Genomic DNA, 21,134 nt, shown 5'->3' with positions numbered 1-21,134 from the left:
ATGCATGCTTGTGATTTACTGTGTTTTTATTGTCTGAAGTGCCAGTAGGTGTGAAAGCACTTACCGATATATTATAAGAATGAAAATATCTCTGAAACAGATAAGCTGAGTGTGGAAGCTTTCCAACGTTCTTTGAAAGAACTGGAAAGTAAGCTATTTAAGGTCAAATGACTGCAGAGGCAATTTTTTTTAGAGGCTTGCCTATACTTTAAAATTATACCTAGAGGGCTGCATGTTTTCAGAATGCCTACATATGGGAATACTTACCCTGAACTCTTGAAATACTGGAAAATGCTCAGTCTTGACTTGGGCTTTAATTATATGAAAATGTTGATTGATTTTTTTTTTTTCTGGAACCCAGTGAAGAAAATACTCCTTGATGAAATCAATTTGTTACAACAAACATTAAACACTAAATTTGGCTCAGAAACATATCGGTTGGGTTTGGATGAGATGTATAATAACATCTCTGTATATGAGCTGAGGCTGCAGAGTCAGAAACAAAAAAAAAATTAACGTGATTATTCTGATTTTAAAGCTGTTAATATTTTTACATGGCCGAGGAGCAGTATACAAAATAATGTACAATCTGAAGCTTTGAACAACAGAGAAAATTTTCTGAATTTAAATGACTGTAATGAGGGGCTAATTCTATGAGAGTGACCACTGCTAGATGTGCACCTTCTATATCTGATATGGTTACATCTAATGGAGCACAGCAGACTTCTGATGTTGTACCTGATGTCTGGAAGAAATCAAATCCCACTGCTACTTCATCTTCATAATTTTTTCCAAGTCTGCCTGCCCCTTTACGAGTGGAAGAGAATTTCCAGTTGAGGTGGCCTTTGAGCCATGGCAGAAAACAACGTAAGCTATTGGTGAATTAAATTCAACAAGTGATATAGGTTTCAACACACAAAAAAACAAAAGGTCATCGATGTATAAAATTTTTTCCTTTCAACTCAATGATGACCAGTTTGCAGTACTTGAGAAACATTTGTCATTTATACTGTCTAGCCGCTCAAATATTTGTGATGTAATAATGGATTTGAAATTTTTGCTAGGAGGGTAATGTTGAAATGTATTTTTCCAAATGAAAAGCAAGTCTCTAATTTGAGAAAATCCAGCACATTTGTTCCAGTCGTGCACCCATTATTGGAAGCATATCTTAGAACTTGTGAATCAGACATTGTAAACTCTATCTTTGCCACATGCAAGTAAGTTTTTCAATCTGACTGAGAGAAAACGTATAGCGTTAATACAATTACAAGAATTCCAGTCGGTTCAAATTCAACTGGTAGACAAAGGCAGTGGAATCATTGTAAAGGATAGAAAGTTTTATTTGGACTCTATATCTACCATACTTTCTGATTCTAATACTTGTGCTTTATTACAAAAGTCATCTGTTGATAGATTGGTTAGGCATATTCATTCCATGTTATATGACTTTCATATGAGTGGGCTTTTTTTCCTTATGATACATATATTTTTTTTCTAGTTGAACAACCACTTATTCTGGTTATATATGGTTTACCAAAAATGTACAAGGCTCCTATTAAACCACCCATGAGCCCTATTGTATCAGATTTGATTGGCTTATGGAATTCTTGTCTAGTTATGTTGAAAAAATGCTTAAACCTGTTTTAGATGCGGCATTTTCAGTTCTTAAAGATACTAAACACTTTTTACAAATGTAATTTGAATGCAAGCAAGATTTTAATGAGATTTCCGATTGCCTGTTTGTTACATTAGATGTGTGCTCTTTGTTTATCATTCCAAATGAAATGGGAGTTGATTGTGTTAGATTGTTTCTTATGATGAATAGTACTTATTCTAATGGACAGATTAGCTTGATTTATCTATTATCTGAGAACAAGTTTTACATTTTTGAGGATACATTTTACGTACAGAAAGTTGGGGTGGCTATGGCCACAGTATGTGCCAATAGTTACTCCAATATGGTGTTAGCGTACTGGGAGATGACAAGAGTTTTAGTAGACAATAAGTTTCAATATATTAAACTCTACAAACACTTTGTAGATGACGTCTTTTTGATATGGGCAAGTCCTGTATCATTATCACATGAATTGGTCCATTACCTTTGAAAGCACTACCACCTTCTTAAAGTTTACATCTAATTATTCTCCCCATAGTCTTGATTTTTTGGACGTTACTATCACCAAGACCAATGAGTGTCATATTAATACCAGTGCATATAAAAAAAAAACCCTGTAGAAGGAATAGTTTGTTACATCAATTTAGCATGCACCTCCAGGTATGGTCATAAAAATCTGGTTAAAGGCCAGTTTATAATAATGGACATGATCAATGACGACAGGCATTTCAGGGCCTATGTAATGATTTTATAAGCAGAGGTTAGCCTGTGAATAACGTCAATAAAATGATGAATGAGGTATATTGTGCTAGATAAGGTAAGGCTAGACACCACTCTTTATAAAACAACTTGGACAATGCATCTGATTATGCACCTGACACAGTCTAATGTCACTAGGGTTCCTCTCACATACTCTAGTGACATTCATTTGGTCTGCGATGTGATTAAGAAGAACTGGCTCATTTTGATGGCCGATGATGCTCTAAAGTGAGCTGTAGGTGCTCAACCTAAATTGTGTTTTAAAAATAAAAAGGTGTTATAACAGTAACTTTGTTATAAATGAAGCAAGATTACAGTAACCTTAGAACGTATAGGCACTTATCCTTGCAATTTTTGCAATGCGTATAACTATATAAGCACAACTCAGCACTTTGTTCATCCTGATACAAGACGTTTCCATACGCCAAACTTATTTGCAGACTATAACAGCACAGACATACCTTAACTAGGCTTTCTGCACCATCTTTGTGTGTTTTTACATAGGTAAAATGAATCACTCATTTATGAAAAATATTTTAGAGCATGTGTATGACATGCGCAGAAATAAAAATTTTAATGCATTAATGAAGCATGTTCATTTATGTGGTAATTCACATTCTTTTATATTTTTAGCATTACAGCTCATGAATAATGATCTGAGAGGGGGAGATTTTATTATAGAATAGAATATGCTGAAGTGAGATGGATTATTACCATGCAAGCAGAAAAAGATCCGGTTTAAATAATGATGTATCTTTAAAACAGGCGCTGAAGTCATGTGAGTTGTTTCATTGATTTATTAGAAGTTATTTAGTAATTAGTGGTTTTCATATATATATATATATATATATATATATATATATATATATATATATATATATAAATATATATAGGCGATCTCTGCCCAACATACAAAGCTATGTCAAACCCAGAGCTGTTGGACATGCTCCACGTAAAGAAATCCCAATCCCTCCGAGCTACACACTCTAGGGACCTAAACCTTGTCACCACAATAAACAGAACATGCTGGAGGGATAGATTCCTGCCTCAGAGACTTCCCATACTCTGGAACAAACTACCTATCTATACCAAACAAAGCTCCTCATTAGCACTCTTCAAGAAAAATCTTGATGATTGGATGGGAGATAGGAAATTCACCCCGGGGATAACTTCTGTGGCTCTGCTTGACAGGGGCACAGGAAAATAATTTTCTTGGGTGGCAAAAGCCAGGGTACTATTTGGCTAAGCTTATATAGGCCCTAGGGCCAATAGCCTAGTACCTACCTATGAAGCTATGAACCTATATACACACTTGGGTAAGTGCTTTCACACCTTTTAGCGCTTCAACAGACCACAAAAACACAGTCTGATATGCCAATAGGTGAGAAAGCGCTTGCCATTATATTAAACTTTTTTACTTTAACTCTGAGCTGTGTTGGTCAGTCTGTTCATTTTTTGCTGATTTACTAGTGTTTCTTGGACTTGCCTTTATCCATGTTACTGCTCTTTATTTGTATTTTCTTATCAAAATGATTGCCTTATCAATTTTATCATGGGGATGTCAATGGCATTGTAGGTACAAACAAAAAACAAAGAGTAATGAATTACATTAAGCAGTAATGGGTGCGAATAGCAATGTTACAGGAGATGCATTTGAATTGAGATGAACATGTGAATTTGTCAAAGAAAGAATATTAATTAGACTACTGGGGCCATTGGAAAGGGGGAGGGGTAATAATACTGACAGACAGAGGGTCTCTAATAGTGAGAAAGGAGCAAAAGACAGACAATAATGGTAGATTTGTGGTGGTAAGGGGTTACTAGCAAGGAAGAAGGATTACGCTGACATGTATTTATATTTCACATAAAACTAATATTAGAAAAGTAAAAAGAATTTTGGGGAAAATTACCTTTCAGCAGGTAACAGTGTTAACGGATGGGGACTAGGACCCAATTTGCAATATTGAGGGTTTAACAGGGGAACCTAGAGTGGAAATATAGTAAAAGAGGGTGTATATCCAAAAAATATATACAAGAACATTTGAAATGGAAGATGTGAATCTAGTAGCAGAAACTGATAAAGAATCTATATATTATTCAATAAGCTACAATAACTAGGCTAGGCTGGACAGAAACTACATTTCACAGGACTGTGTGTATTAAATTGAAAGTTTGGACATACATCCATTAACAATTTCAGATTATACGCCAATAAAGACTAAGGACAAAGATGCAGAACAATGGAGTAATAAAGACATTGGTACTTGTCTACTTGTAAAAAAGACAGGAATTTAAGGAATGGATAGTAGACATTATTAAAGTGTTATTAGGGAAGACATTTCTTCAGAAGGGATAGCGAAGGAGTGGGATAAATTGAAAATGGAGTTTAAGAAATGGTATAAACAAGAGAAAGACAGAAAGAGATACAGGAAGCAAGTAATAAAACTTGACAAAGGCTAAAGTATTTCAGAAGAGGGGGAATCTCACAGAATGAGAAGAGGAGTAATTGCTGAGTGATAAAGGGAAATAAAGGACCATATGGGTAATACATATGAATTTTTAATTATTTCCATAGCAAAAAAAATGCTTAGCACAATGACATAGGCAACATAAAGTAGAAATTAAAGAGCCTCTGACAAGACAACTAATCAAAGATCCTATAGTGGCCTTAGGTATGTTTTGAAATGTCTACAAATATTTGAATAAAGCGACAGAATGGGAAAATCAAGAAAAGGCACAAATGGAAATACTGTTTTTGGAAAACAAAACTATGACAAGCTTAGAAAAAGATAAGGTTCAATAACTAATATCCAAGACAAGAAGGAATGAGAAAATGGTGATGTGTAATCAATCAACATGTTATTCCTCTAGAAGTCTGAGAGTTAGAATGGAAGACAGTGATACAGAACTGAAATGTATTTGATATTTAAAAAGAGGTGACAGTACCAGCACATTTTTCACCAGAGGGTAAACATCTCATCACACCCAGCTTCATACAGACACATTTCAATTTTAAACCATGATTATAATTTACGTCTATGCTAGGTAACAGAATGTCAGGGGTGTTACAAATAGATATCAATCAATATGGTTTTGTGGAAGGGAGGCAAACATTTAGCAACATTAATAAAATAGTGACGATCATCCCAAAGCAACTGTTGGTGGGTCTTGATGCAATGAGGGCAATGGTATCATTTGTGCTCCCTGACATAACAGTAGGTGTAAATAGGATGATATATGAAGGGTCAGACGGATTAGCTAAGGTGGGAGGTTTCCTCTCTGATAAGAGGTGTTTGTACAGAGGAACCAAGCAGGAATGTTCGCTTTTCTCTGTTGTTTGCTTTACATTTAGTGCCATTAGCACATAAAATAAGGGATTCACTAATTCAAGGATATAATTCATATGCTAATCAAGAAAAGTTAGCTTTATTTGCAGATGATGATATTTTGTTCTTGATAGATCCAGAAAAGGACACTTGAATGTAAGAATATTTTGACACAGTAGAAGCTCCTTTCATGATATATAATAAAAGACAATAAAACAAAAGCTGTAAAAATAAACTATGCATCCACAAATTTATTGGTTTAGCAATAGTCATAGTTATGGGTATATGATAAGTTGATATATGTAGGTATATGATTAAAAAGGATTCTATTACGGCAGCTAAGGATATGTGGGGCTAGACTAAAAAAATAATACAAAAATTGAGAAGCTGGCAGCTCTTGATTATAGATATGGGTATTAAGAGAAAAGCAGTGAAAATGTTTCTGGTCCATTTAGTTTTTATACACTGCAGACATATTTTTATCAACCAGAGAAGTGAACTGCAAACCATAATTAACAGAGCTGAAGGATTTATTTGGAATGGGAAGAGGGAAAGAGTTAAGTGGGATAAGTTGTTTCTCCACAGAACAAGGTGCTTTAGTACTGTCTGACTTGAAGTTATACTTTAGAGCTACTCAGTTAAGGTTTATATACATAACATATGTTGAAAGTTAAAAATCAAACTGGAATGGCATGACTGAGGAAATTGAAGCAGGCTCCAGAAATAAGGAGAGTGAAGGCTTCTGAATGCAGGCCCTTGAGGAGAGGAGCAACAACAACAAGCATACAGAATGTTATATTTATAAAGTGGCAGAAAGTATTCTAAGAACTAAGCCAAGCCAATACTGAAATGGAGAAAGGAGATTCTGTCAATAGAGATACCTGCAATTAGGGGGGGGCACAGAAAATAGGCAAGAGGGGGCTGGAATTTATTGGAGAGGATTAACAAATGAACCAAAGTACTGATAGAATACAACTATGAAGAGTAAATAAAGAGTGGAATGAGGCCAAGTGGAAGTTTAATCTGCAGGTTAGAGACTGCTTTCCCTATCGGGGATTGAGAACGTATTACAAGCAAAATGAGGATGGGGAGTGTTACAAGAAACTGTCGAGTTTTTTTTTTTACTGGACTCGAGAACAGAAGTTGTTGAGAGTTAACTAGTAGGGCATATAAAATATCACATGGTAACTATAAGAAACAATCAGAAGAGGCTAGAAAAGTTCGGGAAAAGAAAATGCAAAGGTAATATATAAAGGAGCAGTGGGAAGACATCTTTATTGCTCCAACATATGCAAAGTCAAGAAGGTTTAGTATATTTGCTTGCAAGTGCTTGCATAAGTGATTTTATACCCCAAGCAGACTTCAGAGAATTTTCTTTCTCAGATAGCAGTGTTGGTGTGATGGTAAAGACAGACAACTGAAAACATGCTTTTTGGGCATGCAATGACGTTGAGAGGTTTGAAAAGCTCCATATACCATACTTAGTAATGTTGGGGGAGGAAATTATTTTAACTAAGGAAATGATTGTTTTAAGATAGGATATAGGACATGAATTGCCTAGACACAAGCAAGGCCTTGCTAAGGTTAATGCTACTGGCTGCTAAAAAATCATTTACTAGAAACTGGAAATCAAAATATAACCAACTGTAGTAGAAGTATTGAATATTGAAATCTTTGGAATTGGTGTAGCTGTCACAGCCTGGAACATCTGTTCTTATTGGTAGGGTAAAACTTCAATATTTGAAAATGTACATAGTTGTGTGTATTATTAAGTTAATAGGTGATGGGGGTATTCAGTGTGTGTATTTTTTTAAGGTTTTCAATAAAACAAAAAGTCCTGTAAGATGTGACACATGCTCAAATTAAGATAAGAAACAACTATATAAATGATTAACATGCCAAACAGTACATGCATGTAACACAAAAGCTAAAACTAGACATTTAACAAAAAAAGCTGTTATACATAAAAGAATGGAATAATAATCTCCCAATAATATGATGCTTTCTATGTCTTTAAACATTAATGGCCTCACAGATAAATACAAAAAAGTAAGAGTAGTGAACTATATTTAAAAATGTAGAGTGCAAATAGCTATGCTACAGGAGACATACTTGGAAAGATCTGAACATGTGAATTTGATAAAGAAAGGTTTTCAGGATGATGATTCAGCAGAATATCTGTGGCAAAAGAAGACAGGAGTACCTATATTAAACTGCAGGATGAGCTACAATAATAATAGAAGATAAAAAAGACAATAGTAGACTTATAGTACTAATGGGCTACTGGCAATGAATGATAATTATACTGGCATGTATTCATATTCTACTGAAAACTGCTATAATGAAGCTTAAGAAAATTCTGGGAGAAATAATAAGCTTTTAGCAAGGACTATTACTTATATGTGTGAACTGTAATTTGATTTGCAAAAGTGAAGATGTGTCTGGGGGGCCCAGAAGGGAAACTATAACAAAGGAGGGTAGATTGTTAAAGAAAATTAAGAAAATCAAAGAACCAAAACACTTCACAGAATGTAGAAACAAATTTGTAACAAAAAATAAAAATTCATTTTTGTTACAAAGTTATGAAAATATTTGACATGGAATATGTGAATTCAGTACAAGGAGTTCAGAGTGAATTTACATATTTCCCAAGATACAAAAAACTGGGCTAGGCTAGACAGAATTTACATTTCACAGGAACATGTGCACTTAATTGAAGGTCTTGATACGTACCCAATAACTATTTCAGATCATGTGCCAATAATAACTGAAATAAAAACATAGGGTAATGAAATAAAAATGAGACACTGGCATATTCCCAGCTATCTGTTGAAAAGAGAGGAATTTAAAAAATGGGTAGCGGAAATTATTCAGGAGCTATAAAAGAACATAGAAATTTCTTCTGAAAATATAGTGAGGGTGTGGGATAAAATTAAAGTGGAGTTTAAAAATAGGGAAAAAATAAAAGAAAGGGAAATATGGTTAAAAAGTAACAAGAATTACTTAGAGGGACTGAAAAATACTCAAGTATTAACTGTAGAATGCTAAACAGAAAATAATGGATTAATTCAATAATATGCATGAGTTTAGAAAGATTGCTGTTAAGCAACTTTTTTTTTTTTATAACAACTCTAGAGCAACAAAAACTTTTAGCATGACAACTCAGGCAACAGAAAGTAGAAAGGATGTCACTAAGATTAGGGAACCTATAACAAGTAAGATAACAAGAAATGCAAGAAATGCTGTAGAAGTATTAGAAACATTTCAGAAATTCTATGAAAGTCTGTATAAAGCAGAGAAATATGGAAATCAAGAAAAGGCACAAATGAAAATGTTTGTGGAAAAATTAAATATGACAAGGTTAGAGGTAGAGGAGGCTCAATTACTAACAGTTAGGATAGGAAGAGATGAGATAAAAATGGTGATATATAACCAATTCCCAGGAAAGTACCCAGGAATAGATAGTATTCCTGTTGAAGTTTGGAAGCTAGGCGAGAACAAACTGATAAAAATCTGGATAGTTTTGTTTAACAGTATTTAAGAGGAGAAGTACCAACATCCTGGAAGAAAGTGGTGGTAACTAATACCTGAAGAGGGTAAAAATCCATCAGATCCAGCGTCATACAGGTCCATTTCAATACTAAACCATGACTATAAAGTGTTCATGTCGATAATGGCTAAAAGACTGGCAAACGTGATGCCAAAAAGGACAAGATATGGATAAATATGGTTTTGTGGAGGGGAGGCAAACATTTGACAACATTAACAGAACACTGATAATCCAGACGGAAGCAGAATGTAACAAAATACCACTGTTCTTGGTGGGTCTTGATGGAGAGAAAGAATTTGAGAGAGTAAGCTGGGATTTTATGAGCAGAGAATTGGAAGCATTTGCATTCCCTGATAAAATTACAAGGTTGATTAGGATGATACATGAGGGATCGGTGGAGAAAATTAAAGTGGGTGGGGTTATCTCTGATAATCTCTGAGCAGAGGAACCAGGTAGGGGTGAACTCTCTCCCCTTTTTTATTTGCATTACATTTGGAACCATTGGCACAGAAATTAAGGGACTCATAAATTCAAGGATATAAAATTGGTATGGTAGTCAAGAAAAGCTTGCAGATTACATTATTTTATACTTGACAATACCAGAAAAGGATATTACAGTGCTGTGGAAAGTACAGTTGTGTACACTTACCATAAATGTAGATGTTGAGTGTATTCACAGTTGGTCATCACATTTGGGTTATCCATGCCAGGGTAGCCCTTGGCCGTCCCGAATACCAGAGACTTTTTCTGCATCGGTTGGTGTCACTTGTGGACTGACATCAGGTCATCAGTAGTATAAAGTAAGGCAGCCAACATCATTACATCAGTTTTTTTCCCTAACCTGTCAGGAGCCCCCAAAGTAGGAGGCCAGGTTCTGGTGGAAGAACCCCATCAGTGGAAAATAAATACCAATATGTCCCTTGTAAGGAAAGGAGAACATAAAGGAAGAATGGTAACAAAAGGAGAAAGAGAAAAAAGGGGGATGGAGCTGTGGAAAGTACAGCTGTGTACACTCGAGCATCTACATTTATGGTAAGTGTACACAGCTGTACTTTCCACAGCACTGTAATATCCTTTTCATCACATTTGGGTAGATTCCCAAAGCTAAGGAAATGGGTGGAGGCAGTCAAGGAAGCTAGGGGCTGGCTAGGATGCCCTGCAAGACTGCAGAAGCAAACCCTGCCCTAGATTTGGAGAAGAGAGGCAGGTGGTAATGCTTGGTAAAAGTGTGAACAGATATCCAGGTGGCAGCCTGCAGGATGTCCCTGGCGGGGACTCCTCTGAGGAAAGCTGCAGAGGTGGAGGCTACTCTGGTGGAGTGTGTCCTGACCCCCTTGGGAGAAGGCTTACCATGCTGTTTGTAGCAGAAATGGATGCAGTGTGCTATCCATTTTGGAATGGTTTGCTTGGAGATGCCTTTGCCTTCTGCCACCATAGCAATGCTAACCGACAATTGATCAGACTTTCTGAAGGATTTAGTCCTGTCCAGATAGTGCCCGAGCTGTCTGTGCATATCTAGAGAGTGAAGAATCCTTTCCCCCTTGTTCTGGGGATTAGTAAAGAAGGTGGGCTAATGAATGGATTGGTTGAGAGCCAAACTGGACACCATCTTGGGCATGAAGGATGGGTATGGGATGATAAAGGGTTCCCACAGCCATGAGTGCTTGCAGCTCAGAGACTCTTCTGGCTAAAGTGATGGCCAGAAGGAATGCTGTCTTCCAGGAGAGAAATTTTAGCTCTGCAAAAGAAGCTGGTTTGAAGGGAGGGAGGGTGAGCTTTTCCAAGACAAAGTTAAGGTCCCAAGCTGTTGTTGGTGCCCTTCTGGGGCGGGGGGGGGGGGGCTCATGTTGCTAGCCCCTCTGAGGAACTGTTTGATGAAAGGGTGTGAGAAGAGGGGCTGCTCAGTGGGAAATGAGCAGAAATAGCAGAGGCATGAATTTTTATAGAGGAGAAAGAGAGACCACTGTGTAGTAGGTCAGCTAAGTAATCCAGGATGAGAGGGATGGAGGGCTGTGCCATATTGCCCCCCCCCCCTCTTAGCCTGGATCCAGGTGCAGAACCTTTTCCATTTACCTGCATAAGATTTTCTGGAGCTAGGCCACCTGGCCTCATGGATAACATCCAGAACCTGTTTACTGAGGATGGCAGATTGGTTCTTGGTTAGGGAATAAGTCAAGTTGCCAAATTGAGTGTATGCAATTGGGGCTGCATGAATTCCCCTTCCCTCTGGGTTAGGAGGTTTGGAATCTGTAGAAGACGCCATAGACGCAGCAGGGACAGGCTGCACAGCAAGGGGTATCAGTACTGTCGGGCCCAGTCTGGAGCTATAAGAATGGTCCCATGGTTTTTACTCCCATATTTTGAGAAGTACCCTAGGGATGAGAGGTAGGGGAGGAAAGGCATAGACTGAGAGGCTGACCCATGGGAAGGACAGGGCATCTACTTTCCAAGCCATAAAGTGATGCTCCCTGGTGCAGAATTTGCTGAGCTGATGGTTGGTGTGGAAGGCAAAGAGGTCGACCTTCGAAGTTCCCCATTTTTGAGTTATTAGGGTGAAGGTACTTCTGTTGAGCTGCCACTTGTGTGGGTCCAGAAGGTTTCTGCTTAATTGGTCTGCCAGGGAGTTGAGAGAGCCTAGTAGGTATTGTGCTAACAGGTGCAGTTGCATGGAAGAGGCTGTGAGCCAAAGGGTCATGGCCAGTCTGCATAGATGGTAGAAGTGAGTCCCTCCCTGCTCGTTGCTGAAGGGCAGTCCCTTGTTGTGGGAGCATGCTGTTGCCCAGCAGAGAAATTCCTTTCTAAGGCAAGGAATTATAGGTAGAACAGTTTCCAGGTCTTGAGAGTGCTGACACCAAAAGCTCTTTAGGTACCACTGAAGTTTCCTCATATGCAGTTTGGCATATGGAATGAGTAGTATGCAACATGCCATGAACCCCAGAGCTTGCAGGATTTTCCTTGCAGAGAGCTGGGGCCTGGTGCCCAGTTGAGAGTAGACTGTCAGGAAAATTTGTTTCTCTAGTGTAAGGTATGCCATCTGGGATGTTGTGTCCTGACTTGCTCCCAGGAAGATTATGCTTTGGGTGGGCACCTGTTTTGATTTCTTTTCATTGATTGTGTACCCTAGGGTGGTTAGTAGGGTCTTTACAAAGGCCCTTTGTCTGCAAAAGGCAATGGCCGGAGCCAGACATTTTGTGAAAACTCTTGGAGCAGTAGATAAGCCAAAGGGAAGCACAGAGAACTGAAAGTGTTGAGATCCTGCCCTGAATCGGAGATATTTCCTGCATGATTCCCTGATAGGAATGTGGAGGTAGGCCTCTTTTAGATCTACGGTGGCTAGCCAAGCGTCCTTGGACAGCATGGGTAGCAGGTGCTGGAGGGTGAGCATTTTGAATTTTGGGATCACCAGGAAGGTGTTTAGAATGGATAGATCGAGTATGGGGCATCAAGTGCCCTCTTTTCTGGGCACCAGAAAAAATCTGGTTTAGAAGCCTTGGCCTAACTGTTCTGCAGGAATGTGCTCTACTGCCCTCAAAGAGAGAAGGGAATGGATTTGCTTTTGGTACTCTACACACTGATTTAGTGGTAGAGCTGGGAACCCTTTTGGGGTTGGAAGGGTGTGGAAGAAGAATTTGTAACCCTGAGACACAATGTTCAGAACCTATTGGTCCTTGGTACTGGTAGCCCAGGTGCTTGAGTGAAAGGAGAGTTTTCCTCCTGTGGGTAAGTGAAGGTGGGCAGAGGGGAGATAGGGAGGAAGCGAGTCATTGCGAGTTCTTACCATAAGGGGGTGGCTTAGAACTCGCTGGTTTTGAAGTGGAGGTAGTCCACTGCTTAGATTTCTCCATTCCCTGGGGCTGCTCTCTGGGGAGTCTGTTTCCACTGGGCCTAGGCTGGGCCTGTCTACTCATAGCAGGAAAAGGACCAGTGCTTGGAGGGACAATGCCTGTTGAACCTAGGTGGCTGGACCTGTAAGAAATCTTTAACTGTTTGCATAGATTTTGCTTTTTCTTCCATCTTTTTAAGACCTCTTCTGCCTTAGTGCCAAATAAGCTATATTTGTGCAAGGGGGCATTCAACAATTTAGATTTGACATGGTCTGGCAGGGGTTGTTCCTTAAGCCATGTATGTCTTCTAATGACAGATCCAGTGACTGCTGCCCTGCAAGAAGCTTCTAGGGCATCAAAACCACAGTGCAAAGTGTGTTTAGTTACCTGACTTGCAGAATGCATTAAGTCTTGTAAATCTTTAGATTCTGCCCAAGCAGGAAAGGAAGACATTTTTGTTTTAGGCATTCCAGGGTATGCTGCTGATATTTAAGCATATGGAACTGACAATTTAGTGCCCTGATAACAAGAGTAGCTGAGGTGTATACTTTTTTACCCCATCTGTCCAATGCTCTGGAATCCCTGTCTGAGGGGGTGGGATTCTTAAAGGTTGCTTTAATCCCTTTAGGCCCTTGAAAAATGATCGCAGGGTCAGCTGTTGGATTTTTAAAAAGATATTTGTGTGAGTCAGGGGCTCTGTAGTACCGGTCTGGTTTTTTGGGAGCAGAGGTCAAGCTGGATTCAAGGAAATCATCATCCACCACATCCAGGACTGGGCAGATGGCCAATGGTCTGTGTTGTGGAAGATCTAGGAATTCCCTGAGTCTCCTTTTAGACTGAGGGTAGTCCTGACTCTCCCATTGGAAATGCTCCCTTAAAGTATGCAGGATGCCCCCAAAGGAAAAATCCTCTGGGGGAGAGGCTGAAGGAATGGATTCCTCTGTTTCAGAATCCTCATAAGTGGAGAGGGGCTGCATGTCTTCATAGTTAGATGCATCAGATTCATCTGACTCTTGTTCAGACAAAACTACTGGGGACAGATCTCTTTTCCTTTTTGAGGGGGTGGCTTGGCTTCCCCTGATCAACATGATCAGGTCTTCTGCCATTTTAAGCATTTGAGACTGAGGCAAGGAAGTAGGCTCCTGAGATTGGGTAGTCAGTTTCTTGGGTGTGGTTCGAACCCGGGTCCTCAGGAACTCAGTTGTTTTTGAAAGAATGGTAGTCGAGAAAGAAAACATTGGTTTGTGTTGAGATTCGGTAGTGCGAAGGACTTCCTCAGAAGCTGGTGCCTGCTCAGCGGCTCTGGACCCATCCAAGGTAGAGATGACCACAAGATCCTTAGATGAAGAAGAGTTTTGCATCATATCAGACTCTGAAAGGGTCTCAGTAGCGGCCGCAAATCAACTAAAGTGGGCATCAGGGGCTGCAAAAGCGCCTCACTGAGTACCGGAGAACTGACGACTAGCTTAACGGAAGCATCGTCGGTAGGTTTGGACTTGTGCGGTCTGTCTCTGTCTTTATCTTTACGTTTTTTCGGAAGATCTGCTGTCGGATGGCTTACCGAAGCCATACTGGAATTCGAGGAGTGTAAAATATCTGGCTACAATAAGGGCCCAATGATGGATAGTTCTGGGGTTGAACAAAGCACAGAAGCAACAATGGGGGACATCGTGGTCTGGGCTTATACAAGTTACGCAGTAAGAGTGAAAGTCTCAGTGTGGTATTTGCTTTCCACAGGTGAGACAATTATTAACTTTTTCTGACATCGGTTAGTGCATGAAAAAAGGATCCCAAACAGGGTACTTAGCTTTAGAAGACTTCAACTTCAATTCAGAAATGAAAACTCAGGTAGCGGCCGACCGGCACTTGTGTGAACTGCTTCTGCTTCGGGCTCCACAGCAAGTAAGACTGATGTAATGGCATCAGCTGCCTTACTTTATACTGCCAACGACCTGACATCAGTCCTCAAGTGACAGCAACTGACGCAGAAATACAAGTCTCTGGTATTCGGGCAGGCTGAGGGCTAACCTGGCAGGGATAATCCAAATGTGATGACTACAACAGTGAAATACGAAGAACATCACACTAAGACAATTTCAAATCTTTTCGGGATACAAAATTAATGAAGCTATCACAAAAGCAATAGTGGTAAATTATGTACCCACATACAGATTGGTTCAGCAATAGCTACACATATGGGGACATGACAAAATGAAGTATTTAGGAGTATGGATTAAAATGATTCTGATGTGGCAGCTAAGAATATGTGGGAAGAGACTAAACAAAAGATAATACAAAAACTGAGAAAATGGAAGCTTTGTTATATGGATATTGATAGTAAGATACAAACAGTTAAAATGTTTTTAGTCCCTTTAGTCTTATACACAGGTCAGGCATACTTTTATCAACCAGAGGAGAAGTCGTGGACAGCAAAAAATAAAGAGCTGAAGAATTTTATATGGGAGGGGAAGACTGCAAAAGTCAAGTGGGATAATCTTATTCTCCCAACAGAACAAGGTGGATTGGGATTATCCAACTGAAGAGGTATCTCAGAGCAACACAGTTAAGGCTCCTATACATAGCACAAGGAGAAAACTATAATGCAAAGTGGAAACAGATGGTGACGAAATGGGGGGGTGCTCAAAAAACAAGGAGAGACTGAGATTTTGGGTGCAGACCTTTAAAGAGACTAACAATAGCCATACAGAATATTACATTCATAAAGTAGCAGAAAATATTCTAAGAACTAAGCCAACATGAGAATGGAGAAAGGAAATTCTGCTGATAGGGATGACTGCAACAAGGGATGCAAACAATAGGCAAGAGGGGGCTGGAATTTATTGGAGAAAACTGGCAAAGGAACCAAGATATTTGGAACAACTAACTAGAGAGGGAAAGGTAACAAAATGGAAAGAAACAAAGAACTTATTTGGACTGCAGGTTACAGACTGCCTTCCCTATCAAAGATTGATATCAGAGTACAGTCAGAGTATAGGCAAAGAGAAAGAAATATGGGGGTCCTAAACACAAAATCAGCAATGGCAGAGTTTTTAGTAGAATCTAGAACAGAAGTTGCCGTTAAGAAAGAAATTATTAGTAAAGCATATAAAATATTGCATTATAACTATTAGAATCAACCAGAGGAGGTTAGAAAGGATTGGGAACAGAGATTGCATAAACAATTCACAAAGAAACAATAGTGGGGGGGGGGGGATATGTATGTCTCCGAAATATGTAACCAACTCTAGAGGTTTTAGGATCTTTGCTTGTAAGTGTTTACATAAGTATTTTTATAACCATAGTACACTCCAAATAATTTTTCCTTGGTAGAAAGCAAACGTTGGAGATGTGATATGGAAGAAAGAGGTGATTAGGAACATATTTTCTGGGAGTGTAATGAGTTGGCAAACTTTTAAGATTCCCTGTAGACTGCTCTGTTGGAGATGCTGGGTGAGTAAACTGGAGTAACTAAGGAAATTATTTTTTGAGCTATGATACAGAACTGGAATTACATAGACATAGTAAGGCCTTGTGGAGTCTAACTATGATGGCTGCCAAAAAAGAAATTAATAGAGAATGGAAATCAGTCTAAACCAACTTTACTAAAAGTAGAGAAGTCAATAACAGAGATAAAACAACTGGAAATGGGATCTTTAGAAAAGGGTAGGAGCAAATTACATAGGATAAAAAGGGAAGTGTGGGATCAATACATGCATAAGAGCAACGAGGTTTAAAAAAAGGCAAGAATTGAATGAGCTATGTAATGGCTGACTGACAATGACTGGATAGATTACAAGGGATGTATAATGTCTGCAGCTGCATTTGTCGGTATGGTATGGTTTACTTTCATTAATATAAACATAAGATTGCCTATATGTCATACATGATATTTTAATAAAGATGCTTCTTGTTTAAAAAAAACAAATAATTGGAATTGGGATCATTAGGATAGGGAAGGAGAAAATTACGTAGAAACAAATGGAATTTGTGGGAACAATACATGCAGAATAATGTTTGGGAGGAGGAGTGACACTTAAGGATGGCAGGACTCGAGCAATTTGTGTAATGTTGGGAGTGAATGATAACTGTTTAAAAATAAAACATATATGTAAAATGCAAGAAACTAATGAAAATTTTTTATTTACTGTGTTTTTTCTTTAACTGTATGTGTACCTGTGTCATTAATAAAGGCATTTAAAAACATTAACTTGATAGTTTACATACATACAATAAAATATTTTTATCAGTACAGGAAACAGTTCACAGGAACTAGATGGCAAGTTAACTCAGAAGAAAATGTGCACACTGACAAATACCACTCTCAAGATGTGCTCCCCACATCTTTAGGAGGAAATAAACGCATCAGGCCAAGGACGAACATGAAGATATCAATCCAATCATCAAGGTTAGTCTGGAAGAAGGCAAGACTGTCAACTCTGATTAACATGTAAGGGTAATGCATTCCAGAGATGGGCCAGATGCTAGGTAATGAATCTTTCTGTCTGTGATTTATTTGTGTGCTAATAGTAGTAATACAACTTAGCAGCTTAAAAAACTTCCAGCTCACGGTTAGCTGTTTAAGACAAATAGACAGAGCTGAAGAATCATTGAAAAATGGGTGCATTACAGTCTGAGGAAGCATTCAAGCATGTAACTCCATTTAAGGAGAAAATAAGACAAAAAAAGGCCCTGAAAATCAAAAGCACAATGTCTTTTGACCAATGTGGGGAATACATTTTCAAAATTATACAATTTATTATTCCTTGATCCTTGGACAGAAGGCAGCAGTACAGAAAGTAAAAGTGGTTCAAGAGGACACTAAGTAAATAAAACGTCACTGTAGACATCCATCAAATTTGGTAAACAAACGTCAGAACTGAACAGATTCCTTGACATAAAGAATTCTGATGTAAACTGAACTGAAATACCAGGCTCATGCATATATCTGAGAAAGTGCAGTGACATAAAGTAGTTAACATAACAGTACTCAAGTTGCTGTAATAGTAAATCTTAACGTTTGAGCTTACCAGTCTGTTTACCATGTCCGAGCCGAATCTCTTCAAAATGTCCCTATTTTCTCCTGTAAGGGCCACCACCACAATTTTCTGAAACACGTAGCATGAGGTAGCGACATATAACCTTGCACTGTCAAGTGTATTGTTTGATTCTTCAATTCTGGAAGCCCTATATAGTAGCAGTAAAACCAGTAACCATGCACAAGTCAGCCCCCCCCCCCCCCAGAGATGTTACCCAGATTGTCAAAACCATAGTCAAACAGCATATGTCCAAAGTGCTCCCTTTACACTGGTATAACACAGAAATTTCTACAGTTGGCTGCATCCCTGCGTCTCGTGTGGGTTTTCAACCATACCACATACCCTACCTAAACTTCCTAACACCAAGGTTTTACCAGCACTCAGTGAACAACTTTGGACAAATTGCCCTTTTCAACAAATTGGTTCCTGGCAAATTTATCTGCTTCCACCAAACAGGAGAAAGAAGGGAAGGAATCTTATTTGTTATATTAACCTCTCTTGTAATGTCTATTACTCTTATAAGTACCATACTCAACTGGTTATCTTTCTTAAGGATGATTGTCATAACAATAACTTAACATTTAGGCAGAATCACAAGCAATACTCCTAGCAGGTGGATAGTTAGAACATTCCTTGCAGCAGTGCTGTACCATAACCAGACCTGCCTCAAAATTCTGCTTTCTGGTGAAGATGGGGAAAACTGAGCATGAAGTAGCCTCAAAAACATTTCTACAGTAAACTACTGTATTACTGTAATGTGCAAAGGTTTACTGTATTTGTCATACTAAAAATAAAATACAGCAGGCCAACCATTCTGAAAGTTTGTTAGGTTACAGAAAGGCTTTAATCCTCTTACTTAAAAGGAATTTCATGTTACTTCATCTGACATTTTGTTTGGGTCCACTACTATCAGAGCGTCAACACAGATCATAACAGCAACGACTGCTGTTTTTGCTAGGGTTTTGAGAGCTTTGTTTTTTGATGCTGGTGATCTGCACTGTTTTAGTTGTACTTGAAGAAATGGAAGCTTATTATCATTGATTCATACTGTTTCAGCTATTTCAGGAAATGGAAGTTTATCATTCTACTCTTCAGAGCTATAGGTGCAGTTTGAATATGCTTCCTCTGTATTAGAATGCTAAAGACTGGCGACTAGAAAAATGTTTATTTAAACTACTGTGTATCTTTTCTCCATGGTTGTGTAAGTAGAGTTAGTGCATTTAAGTTAAAGATTGTATGGACCAAAGCAATTCAACTCCTACATGGGTTTTTATTAACATGTATTATTCTGTTAGTAATTATTTTTATGTTTACAGGTAAATACTAACCTATCAGTTTTCAGACTATTACAAGCATGGCCAATAACCAGAGGCCAGAGTCAAGCCCTGTACCTTGTATCTGTGAGGTTAAGATCTTAACCGTTAACCCCCCGCCCGTTTATTACTTTAGCGGTTGTGGAGTCAGTGTAGTAAGATGCAAGATTTTTACTACTGTCTGTTCATCACAGGTCTAAAATTTTGATCTGTGGCTAGGCTGCAAAACTGTCTGCTGGACTAGTTGCCTAGTATCTACATATAAATCTATGTTTTCCTTAAAAAAACATAAGTACTTCAGGTAAACAGCTTGGCAACATATGCACACCTAGTATTCAAAGGTAATGCATTAATTTTAGTAATTTGGATAAAAAATCTAGCAGCTATACAGACTGGTTTAGAGAAACTCCTGTGACCAATTTCATCAGGGATGAGATATCAGCCTTTACAGTTACCATTTTGCTTATGAAAAAACTACTTATGGTAGCTTGCGACAGAGCGGTTTTAACTATGAAATCTATTACCAAAATTTACAGCGAATACAAATAATGGGATGTGGAACTCTGCTCTGTTGTTGAGGTGGTACTCAGACTTAAACTTGCTAAAATAAAAAATGTCGGTTTGTCTTCCTAGCAGACCCTTCACTGTGATCTACTAAGACTCTTTCAATGATTACATGTACACGACAGGGTCAAAATGCTACTACGAATGCTGCTCTACAAAGCAGCAATACTTGGTCAGTGCCCATACCTCTCAACCATACAGATTTTCACAGAATGCCCAGATTTTGGTCTCATATTTTTGGTCTGTTTTTCATAAAATTGTGTTTTTCTGGCAAACTACTGGTAAATCATTAAAGACTGAAGTTTGAAAATAATGATAGATATTTGAGTTTCAGACTTCATATCCTTCAAAAAAACATGCTTATGCAAAACCTGTTATTCTATCAACTTTCTAAGTTTATAAAAACAATATTTAAACATTGTCCCTATTTTTGGGCTTCTGTCCCACTTTGATTTATGGCTTTGTCACGATTTCTTGCTCTAAGAGGTATGTCAGTGCTGTCTTCTAAGATTTACCTTAACGTACACAAAACCCACTTCCTCCTTCAGAGGGAGTGAAGATGATAGCATAAATCTAGCTAAATCACACTTTGGAACAGCAGTTTGTGAAAAGGGCCTTCTGTAAAACTGGCCATGCAACAGGGAATTATCTTTTTAGCAGAAATAAGAAATCATGAAAAATTAGCCATGTTCAAAATTAAGCAGGCATGACATTTTAAAGTAGTAGTAGTTTGTACCTGTCTTAGAGACAATGGCTAATGTTCCCATCTTATGAAAGCATCAACATACTATATGCTGCTCCAGCAATTTCTTGAAGATGAGTCTTACAAATTCCATATAATAAATATTGTATAAATGATTTATATTCTCCTTAACTGCTGCATTTGCTACTTGTCATTATTTATTGCAAATGTACTGCAAAAAGTTGTACTATTATGTAATAATTTGTCTTTCCTGTGTCCAGGTCAGGGCTCAAAAGGTCAACTGACCGGCACCTACTTGCTTAAAAAATGTGGACCAAGTATCTTCACAAAGCTAGAAAGATCTGTTTCCCTTTGATGTACAACATTACTCTAATGTTGTATGTACTGATTTGAATGCGACCCTAAATTAAGTTGTTCTGAAAAGCTGGTAAGACTGTATTTGCA

At 38.3% G+C, this 21,134-nt stretch overlaps 1 protein-coding gene across 10 annotated transcripts in view; it reads right to left on the bottom strand.

The window, feature by feature from the left end:
• The window catches only part of DIP2C (disco interacting protein 2 homolog C), a 2,757,794-nt gene that overhangs the window by 948,164 nt on the left and 1,788,496 nt on the right, over window positions 1-21,134 (bottom strand). The window lies entirely within an intron of this gene.

This window comes from Protopterus annectens, chromosome 3.part0 (assembly GCF_019279795.1).
Source record: "Protopterus annectens isolate FY-2018-M chromosome 3.part0, PAN1.0, whole genome shotgun sequence".
In the NCBI taxonomy this organism is placed as follows: Eukaryota; Metazoa; Chordata; order Ceratodontiformes; family Protopteridae; genus Protopterus; species Protopterus annectens.
Note: the sequence above shows the minus strand (reverse complement) of the source record. Positions and strands in the feature narration are given on the sequence as shown.